The sequence below is a fragment of the Mus caroli genome, chromosome 6 (genome assembly GCF_900094665.2).
Source record: "Mus caroli chromosome 6, CAROLI_EIJ_v1.1, whole genome shotgun sequence".
NCBI classification, from domain to species: domain Eukaryota; kingdom Metazoa; phylum Chordata; class Mammalia; order Rodentia; family Muridae; genus Mus; species Mus caroli.
Window position 1 is genome coordinate 76,469,689 of NC_034575.1, and position 10,530 is coordinate 76,480,218.

The 10,530-nt window shown below is 35.8% G+C and overlaps 1 protein-coding gene across 2 annotated transcripts in view; it reads left to right on the top strand.

The window, feature by feature from the left end:
• The window catches only part of Lrrtm4 (leucine rich repeat transmembrane neuronal 4), a 749,886-nt gene that overhangs the window by 129,211 nt on the left and 610,145 nt on the right, over positions 1–10,530 (top strand). The window lies entirely within an intron of this gene.

Consider the following 10,530-nt stretch of genomic DNA (forward strand, 5'->3'; position numbering starts at 1 on the left):
AGAGAGAGAGAGAGAGAGAGAGAGAGAGAGAGAGAGAGAGACCACATGCATTCATACATACACAGAGGCACACAAGAACACAAAAGAAAAAATGTGTGAACTGAAACTATTTTCCACATATCCATTTGCTTTTTACTTTATTTTTTATTGTTTGATAGTTTCATACATGCATATGTCTTTTAAAATATTTCAACTTTTTCTCTCATAATTTCATACAATAGATGTTTATTATATAAGTCTTTCCTCAATTCCAGATCATTTTTATTTCCCTACCCATCTAATTTCAGGTTCTCTTGTTCTTTAAAAATATTAAAGCAGAGTCCAGTTTGTGTTGGCTAACTAATCTGGGGTTAGCAGACTGTCACAGAGTATGATTAAAATATCCAGTGTTACATAATTATGAAAATTCAATTTCTCTCACTCTGCAGTTATCAAATACCAATAACACTTTGCCTATGGGTAGGGATTCATGTCTACTTTTCCATGTTGGAATTGTGTTTGGTTGGTTCGAGCTTGTTTTGATCTTGTGTATACTTTCACAGTTTCTGGGAGTTCATATAGTCCTAAGTTTAGACAGCTAAGGGCATACAATGGTACATGTATGTATGTTTTTAGGGATGACCACTGGTATTGTAGAGTCAGTCAGTATGATCTTCCTGAAGAAGACTACTTCTCCTGCTCTTATCTTGTCTTAGCTGCCTGTAGTTCTATGTGTGGGGTTGAGGCCTGATGTCTTCTCCTCTCCTCATTGGCAAGCCTATTGTTCTGGTCATTTTTTTAGCTCACATTTGGGCAGTTTGGTGAGAACTTATGGCTCTAGCTCCTGGCATTCCAAAGATATGCAATCTCATTGCAAACGTACAGATTGCCTCTTACAAACATTCTGCCCCCCTCATGCACAATGTTCCCTGAGCCTTAGGTGTGGGGATTGTTTTATAGATGTATCCATTAAAAATGGGCTCCCCAACTCTGCATTATGATTTGTTGTGATTTTTCTGTAATGGTCTTCATCTGTTGCAAAGAGAAATGTTCTTGAGGATGGGTGATATCTACACTTATCCTTAGTTATAAGGACAAATACTTTTAGGTTGTAAGAGCTTATGCTGGCTTAGCAAATTAATGGTTGTGGGTTCTCTTCCAACAACAGTGATTTCTGTAGCACTTATTAATTAACTAGATTTCCAGTACCAGACAGAGTATCCCCCTCTTATTGAGCACATATTAAGTGCAATTAGAGAGCTGTTAGTTTCTGTGAACATATTCATGCCATTCCTGTACATATATATTTATTGTGTCATGCACGATTTTGTTGTACTTTGTAGCTATAATAATTGCTGGGTAGGACTTTCTTTGCTTTCCCTGTATGGATGTGTATGTTGCACATTTTGATATGAAAACTAGTCCTCAGAGAGGAGGCTTTCAAATTAATTCAGCCCAGATACTCTGGGCCCTGTTTCTGATGCTCATGGTATCTTTAGCAATGGGTCCTTACTTTCTACTTCTCAAGAGCAACCAAGGACAGCAATGGCCAAAGTGTTTTAGGAGTCTTTGAACAACCCTGACCAACAACTTGGAAAGAGGCTTCCCATACTTGATGTGGACATTTTATTAGATAATCTTTGTTTTACAAATTTTATAAATGTCCATTTATCACCTTTTTCTGATCTAGTGCTTATGCAGTTCTATACCACATATAACTGAATAAATAACAGTATTGAAAATTATTTTTGGATCTTCATAAGTTTATTACATAGTTATAAGTTCAGGCATGATTTAGTAAACAGAGATAATTGATCTAAACCTGGGGTACCATCCTTGCTCAATTTGGTATAAAGTCCTGTAAAAGTACAAAATAGTGGGAGTCCAGATGAACTTAGATTTCATTAGATTTAGTATCAACATCTTAAGGAGATTTTTAAAGAAAATTATGAGTGTGTATCACCTGGTCCATGTGAATGTGTGTGTGTGTGTGTGTGTGTGTGTGTGTGTGTGTCAGACCTGAAAATGAACGAATAAAATGAATAAAAAATAAGAATGAGAGAAAACTTTTCTTAACCTTTTAAGCCATTCAAGTTCAGAAAGATGTGAGTTGGCTGACTTTTAACAATGTATTTAGGCTTGTTTTGTTATGTATGTATTTAATTTAGAGACATAATTTGCATTTAATGCCGTACATCTTGACTGTAATTCATGATTTCTAAACAATCTAATTTCATAGATAATTATCAGGCTTCCACAATAAAGTTAGTTGTGGAGCAAGCCAATGTGTTTTTACATTCCAGTTTAACAATTATTCAGTATGAGGAAGATACAGACTCAGAATAAAATATCAATGCCTCTTCATCTGGTGCAGTCTTAGATACGGTTTATTGACTAAATGGTGGGTGAAAGGATTTTCTTAGCAATGTAATCATATGTCTTCAGAGGAAATAACCTGAAACATGAAGCTAGGCCAGGGAGATGGCTTAGAGGTGGAAGTACTGGCTGCAAAATTCTGAGCCGAGGTAAATCTCTTCAACCTATGGTGAAGGAAGAGAACTGAGTTCCAAAAGTTCTTCTATGACTTCCACACGAGTCACAACACAATCATGCACTTCCATAACAATATGTGTGAACATACAAACACACATACTTGCGCACACACACAAACACACACACACAGAGCGAGAGTGTGAGAGAGAGAGAGAGAGAGAGAGAGAGAGAGAGATCGCAGTAAGTTTTGTCCATTAGTAGTTTGTGGTTACTTTTGTCTGGTGAAATATCAGCACAGCAATCAATTGAGAAATAGCTTTCTCATGACCTTCTTTTCTGCTCACTTAGTGGCGCATGCCCATGATTCCTTAATATTTCTCATCCAAATAAAATGTTGAAACTTGAAAATGGATTATTGAAAGAGAAACTCAGCTTCCACACCAGGTTCTCCAAGTGACTGTCTTCATACTTTTGGAGACTTGCTGGTCATTTCATCTAACTATATGGAGATAGGAGCTGCAGAGGAGGCATGCTGTGGAATTAGTAGAAGAACTATTGTTAAAAGCTTCTGCCAGTCATGTAATAGAATAGAAACAGATAAACAAACTGTCTCAGGGTGGTAATTCATTAATCAATTTTGTACGTGATAGTATATATTGATGCCACATAAATATATTTCACATAAAATGGTGTTTGGAGAAGACTATAAAGCCATCATATCTAAGTAGCTGGCATAAGCATTGTCTCAAATAAAATGTTTTCATTATAAAAACATTCAGCAGCCTTGCCCTCAAAAACATTTTTCAAGAATATAATGTTTCTTCATTAGCCGAAGGGGTGAAATCAGATATTCAAGACATATCTGCCTTTGTTTAATAGTAAAAGCACCCAAAAAGCTGGGTTATGGCGTCAACCTGTGTCCCATGAACTAATAAATGGATACAGAAGATACACACACAGTGGAATACTATTTATCTGTAAAATAACATAGCTGGACATTAGCTATAAGGTTCATTTTACAGTTAAGGAAACAAGTAGTGAGATAAGAGTTCACCTGCTTAAAGTAAGGCACTGACATCTCTTCAATTGGACTTTGGATGTGAGGAAAACAAACATTGAAATTGTAATCCTTGGCATCAATGGGAGGGGAGACCCTTGGTCCTGTGGAGGCTTGATTACCCAATGTAGGGAAATGCTAGGGTGCTGAGGAAGGATTGGGTGGGTGGGTGAGTGGGTGGTGGAACACTCTCATAGAGGCAGTGGGAGAGGAGAGGGGAGAGAGGAGAAGGGGGTTGTGGAGGGGAAACTGGGAAGGTCAATAACATTTGAAATGTAAATAAATAAAGTAACCAATCAAAAAGAAAAAGAAAAAAGAAAATTAAGATACTAGTACTTGATTTCTTAATTTGATCTTTATTTTTAATTACATGGATTGGGTGCAGTACACGTGCACATGAGTGCATTGCTGGCGGAGACCAGAAGAATGTATTAGATTGTCTGGTGCTGGAGTTGAAGCCTTCTGATGTGGATGCTGGGAATGGAACCAGGCTCATCTCCAATATCTGTGTGCTACTGACCACACTGAACCACTGCTCCAGGCCTCCACTGCTTGATACTTTTAATGGCTAACTTTGAATCATGGCTTCAAAGTCTTTGGATCCAATTGTTTTTGAAGAATCTTTATAAATTAAGTATATTTCATAGGGTATTAACAAATAAAATTGAATAAGCACTTTCTAGCTATAAAAATTCTCCATTGCCAAAATAAAAATAGAAAGAACCCATACAAGAAATAAAAATAAAATAAAAGTGTTTAAAAGGTTACTAGCCATTGCATCTAGAAGGGTATGGAACATTTCTTTTACTAAATAATGTAAACTCCATAATAGTTTGACTTTAAAAAAAAACTTTATTTGCCATACTAAATACAGTTTCTTAGGGAATTAACACAATATTTAATGCTAATTACTGTCTTCTGACTGAGAAAGCCTTGTGTCCCAATGTAAAGATAATAGAAATACAGTAATTCAATATACACTGCCTCAACTGACTCTACAAGCTATTTTGAATACAATAGGAATACAATAGTTGTTTTTGTCTTTAAACTATATCATATAGTCCATAATAAATATTAGGAGTTTCTCCATTTGAAAAATCTTCACTCTAGTGTAAAAATTGTAAAGACAAAGAAATGGATAAAATGTGTCATTTGATTTTCTTTAAGTTATATGGAAGTTATAAGTGTAGATCTTGTTCAAGAATCCATCTCTAGCACCCAAACCCATTTTTCCTGCAGAAGAGCTTCTCAAAATGTTTATTGAGTGCATCAGTGATGGAATAAATAGAAGCTATAATCATATATGTTTCTTTATTTAATGATCAATATAATGGGTCATAAAGTCATATTTTAAATGTCAGTTTGAATACTCTTAAGTTTTAAGTTAAATAGTACAATATTTTACTGGTGCCTCTTTATTTTAGAGCTCTATTTATACTGGTACAATGATAAGCTCATTTAGTCTTACGTTTCCTTCTCATTGAATATTTCCCTTCAGTATTCTGTAGAAAGGAAACATTTTGCTCTGTGAGATGTATGCATTTGAGTTGCATTTTTACTAGAAGTGGGTATGGTTTTACTGGGAATCTGTTACTAGATGTAACCATGAGTGTGATTGTCCTTAGAAACAGCTATCACCGGAGTGGTCATGGGGCTTTTTTTTTTTATTATTATTGTCTTGCTTGTTCCTTGACTATTGTCACTTATTGTTCCTTATTGTACTGCTCGCCCTTAACACTTGCATGTAGTTAAAATGGTATAAAAAGTGGATTTCGAAAATTAAATCTGCCCTCAGTCTCAAAACAAACAAACAAACAAACAAACAAACAAACAAACAAAAAACAATGGTAATTTCTTTAGTTTTAGATTGCATCAGAAGAGATGGCTTTCTTGTCTTTGATGAATGAGTTTATACCATTTTGTGATCCTGAAATTATGAATCTTTCTAAGAGTTCTGGGTTCCTTTATGAGCAAACTCAGAGCATTAAACATGAACATGAACAGTGAAACAGAATGGAAGAAATGAGTCTTTGGGCAAGAGCCCTTGTAGCACATACATGAGGTCTCAAGTTCAGCTACCCAGTTTAAAATCTGGGTGTGACTGTTCAGGGACAACCTAGTATCATGAGACATGGAGACTATTGATAAAACATCCTAGCATAACTCTAAGTTCAGTAAGAGATTATATGTTCAGTGCATAAAATACAGAGTCATAGAACAGGATACCCATTGTTCTCTCTGGAAGGCACATGTGCACCCACACAGAGGTGTATATACAAAACACACATGCACTCATATACACACACACAGAAAATTTCTGACAAATAGATATTTTTGTGTGCATACATAGAAAATATGTAATACACACACACACACACACACATATATATATATATATATATATATATATATAAAATTTCTCAGAAAAATATATGAACAGACTGATACCTGCAATATTTATAGCTATAATCCAAAACATAATTGCATCAGTCTTGTGCATTTGAAGGTCCCTCATTCACAGATAAAGTCATCTCAAAGTGGTGAATATCTTTTTTTGTTGTCATTAACTTTTTAGTCATGATTTGAAAGCAACAAGATTTAAAAGATAAAAATCAAGGCAACATTCTTTTGCAAAACAATACAGAGGTTGGAGTGAAAAGCCAAATGAGAAAAACAAAATGAAAGCTTTAAATCATGTTTTATTTTATAGCAATATAAATGTTATATAGACTCAGGAAGATAAATCTATGTTCAAATTAAGGAATTAGCTGATTTGCATGAATATATAAACATGGAAAGCCATAATCTAGTAATCATAATCAAGTTTGCCATTAGGTAATGGGCACAACCAATGGCATTAATTATTTTATGTATGTATTTATTTATATTGCAATGTCTTGGGAGAACTTAATTCTGAGCATTGTGCTAAGTATGTATTGTAAAAACTAAGTTTGCTATGTTCAGAGGTTCACACAGAAGTGAAGGGCACACATGGCCTGGAGAGATGGCTCAGCATTTAAAAGCATGTACTAGTCTCAAAGAGGTCCAGGATAGTTTGTTATTCCGAACCTTGGTCGAATGGCTCACAACTGCCTACAAGTCAAGCTGCAAGCAATGGGGAATTACCCTGTGGCCTCAAAGGAAACAAGTACATGCATGACATGTACCACACATCAACACACACACACACACAGAGTTGATCTGTAAATGTCATGAGAGAGGAGCCTCCTGGGGAAACATAACTGGGATGAAGTGGTAGTCTGCAAAAATCTGGTGGTAAGAAGGTAGAATCTTTCTTGTGGTTTAAGAACATATGTAATACCTCCTACAGGAAGTCAATAGAACATATATATGACAAGAAAAAAAGATGGACACTAAATTCTAGAAAGTCCATAGAAAGATATGTCTATATCACTAAATTCTAGAAAGTCCACAGAAAGATATGTCTATGTCATTGAGAAGCCTTGGCAGCTGCAAAGGTAGAAAAAAATTATGAATTAATATGCTCACGTACTTTGAAGAACAGAAAGCAATTGGGACATTGTGTAGAATCATTTTTTTTTTGATACAGTGAGTGAAGTGCAGGAAGATATGTGTTTTCCTGAACAAAAGTCATTACCTGTACTTAGGACATGGTCTTTCTTCCACTATAAGAACTGTGTAGGGCAGTATGAATTCCCAAAAACAAACATCTTAAAAGAAATGAAGTGTGATTTTTGGGGATAAAATAAGTACACACACATCTGCTGTCCTTTTTTCAGTGAAATTGATTTACCATGCCCTGTAATACACATCACAACTTAAAACCATAATCAATGTTCACTCCATCCTGAATCACAACCAAGAAATTTTTCTAAAACTTGTTCTAAAATAATTGGATTTTAATAGGTAGTAAAGAGTTTGGTCTGATACCATCTTATTGTGTGGGCAGATGTAAACAACCAATCAGAACATTAGAGAATGTCAAAGACTGCCTCTCCATTGAGGTCTGGTACTTTAGTTTTGATTTTCAACACTGGTACCTTAGGTGGTACAAATGTATGCCTTTTCCTGATGATATATAAATGAGTATATCACTACCTTGGGCATGGACAACAGACCAAGGAATGATTTCATTCAAGTCCAGCTTTAATGGGGTCATTTATAGGAACATGGATCATCAAGACTGTGACTTACTCAAAGACATCCTTATCACTGAAATGCCCAACTCGGCATGGTTTCTGACTCTCAAAATTATCTTCCCGGATCTTTCAGCAAAACTACTAGGCAGCTCAAGTGATCAGAATATTTATTTCTTCTCCTCAATAATCATTAATGTTTATATGACCTCATAGGAAGAACCTTGTGAGTACAGTGTTTAGGAACTTTCAAAGACTTGTATGTTTTGCTTACTTCTCAGAACTGAAAGGAATATTGGAATATTTCAATATGGAGAAAGTAGATAAAGGACACTGCTCTCTCTCTCTCTCTCTCTCTCTCTCTCTCTCTCTCTNTNTGTGTGTGTGTGTGTGTGTGTGTGTGTGTGTGTGTGTGTGTGTGTTATAAAGGGAAAGTGAGAAGAAGACAAGCGCTGCTCATAAGACATGGACACTATTATGTTCCACAATATTAGTGGGATACTGAATATATGAATGCATGGTTAATGCTTCTCAAGTGTTTTTTTCCCATTTTCTGAGAAAGTGAATTTGCATTGGAAAAACCCCTGACTAATATAAGAAACAGAGAAAAAGTTCATCTTTTACTGATGGCAAATTATAATTACAACCATGCCCTTACAGAATCCATGGTCTTTAATTGGTTTTGTTGCTGTTAGTGCCTGTGGTTGGCAATGGATTTAAGACAATTAGAAGTGTCTGAGATAAATAGAAACATAACAGGCTTTTGTGGGGCACAGAAGGTCACTCACTCAGACAATTTGGCAAAAATGCAGCAAAGGCTTCCCTGGACAATTAAAAATGTGAGTAGACTATCCACACAGGCCTCAGTATTTCGGTTTTATAGTATTTATCATAATAAATTATAAATAACTATATAATAATATGCTTTGCTTCATGGGCAAACCATGTTTGGCTTTTTGGACTTTATTATAGTGGCTGACATTAAGGAAATCTTATACATCTGTTTTTTGAATGGAAGGAGGGTAGAACAAGGGAAGATGGAAAAGGAGAAAGGGGAGAAAGAAAGGAAGAAACGGGAAACAATGTAACTGTGTTTAGAAATATTTTCATTCTAAATAGCAGTATATTTATCTCCCAATTCACAAACTTATCAGCAACAGAGGAGTGCTGCAAAGATTTCCTGAATTTCCTGATTTAATTAAACAGATTTGCAATAACCCTGCTTCTGAAAAGGCCTCATTGACTCTTAGTGAAAAATTCTTTATCAGGCTAAGGCCTGGAAATCCAGCTCTGTCTCAGTGTTGATCATCTCCAGAGTGATTAACCAGCTCTGAAAGGAAGTAGAAAAAATGTTATTGATGGTTGCTGGTTCTATCCGTTTATAAAACTCAAGTGTGTTTCCGTGGTTTTGCCCTGTGAGGCTACAGAACGCATTTGTGGGAAACTGGAGTAGAAGACTCTAGCATCTCAAGACCTATTCTTTTCTCTGCAGACAGAGTTCGCAACATTAGCTAGGGGCTCTCACCCTCTGATTGGTATGCATGAGGAGAGTATTCTCCAGTATCTATTATAATGTCTTAAATCCATTGAACCACAATCTCAGAAGGCAGCAGGAAGTACGCTTAGATCAGAGACGAACTTCACAGTGTTTGAAACAAAAGTATCTTCCCTGTTTTTGAGATGGAGTATAGAAGGCCAGGGAACTCTAGCTTGTTCATGAAATCAGCTTTCATAGGAAAGATTGCAGATCTCAGGCCTTCATCCTGACACCCTTGCATTCTTTACAAGTTAATAAATAAGCAAACATATTTTATGTTTGAGTAGAACTTTTCAAGAAGAAGCAACATTATCTTTAGTGACATACAACAATGGATTGTGACATTACTATCTTAGCACAGTCTTCTGTAATTGTTCTTGACTTTGATTATATTAGAATGGACATCCCATCTACAGTTGAGAAAAATAGTCAAAAGGATCCCTCGTGTATTTCAAATCTGCCTACCTGGGCCTGTGAGAAGATTCACAAGTACAGGGGTTTTTCACAGGTATACACCTGAGTTATAGTCTCAAGACCCACAGATAGAAAGTGAAAACTGAATTCTGAAAACCGTTATTTGACTTCCACATTTTTAAATAGTGCCTACATGCACACAGATACAATCACACACACACACACACACATACAAGTAAACTAAGAAACAAATAAACATAGTTAAAATTTAAAGTACTGGATAAAATAAAAATATTAGTTAAATAAAAAGATGGATATGAAAATACATTTTAGAAGCAAATAGGCAAATAGCTATAAGTGGGTACCATCACTACCTCACAGGCGGGAGCTAAAATGACCCTTATCTTACCTTTTCTAAGATGGTTGATATAGATTGTCTGCTTGGCAGGATTTAGAATCACTTAGATAACCAACTTCTGAGCATGTCTGAGTGGGAGTCCTTACATGAGATTGGTTAAAAGGGAAGAAGACTCATTTTGAATATGAAGGACATTACCCTGTTGTCTGAGGTGTCAGACTGAACAGAAAAAGAAATAGGTAAATACTTCTCCCATGTGTCTCTGCCTGACTGCCAGTGCAATGGGACCAGCTGCCTCAGGCTCCTGCTCCAAGGCTTCTCTCATTGTGGCAACTGTACCTCCAAGTTCTACACTGGAAAGAAAACCTCCCCTTAAATTGTTTGTGTTGGGAATTTTGCTGAAAAGTTAGATAAGGAGCTCAGATGACTTGCAATCAAGATTCTATGTGAACTCTACTTTCTACAAAGTTCAACTAAGCTCTTTAAATTTTCTACACAAATCTGTGTCTTCAATCCCATGATTATTACTTTTTTATATAGTTTTTATTACATCTTTTTCTCAATTACATTTCCA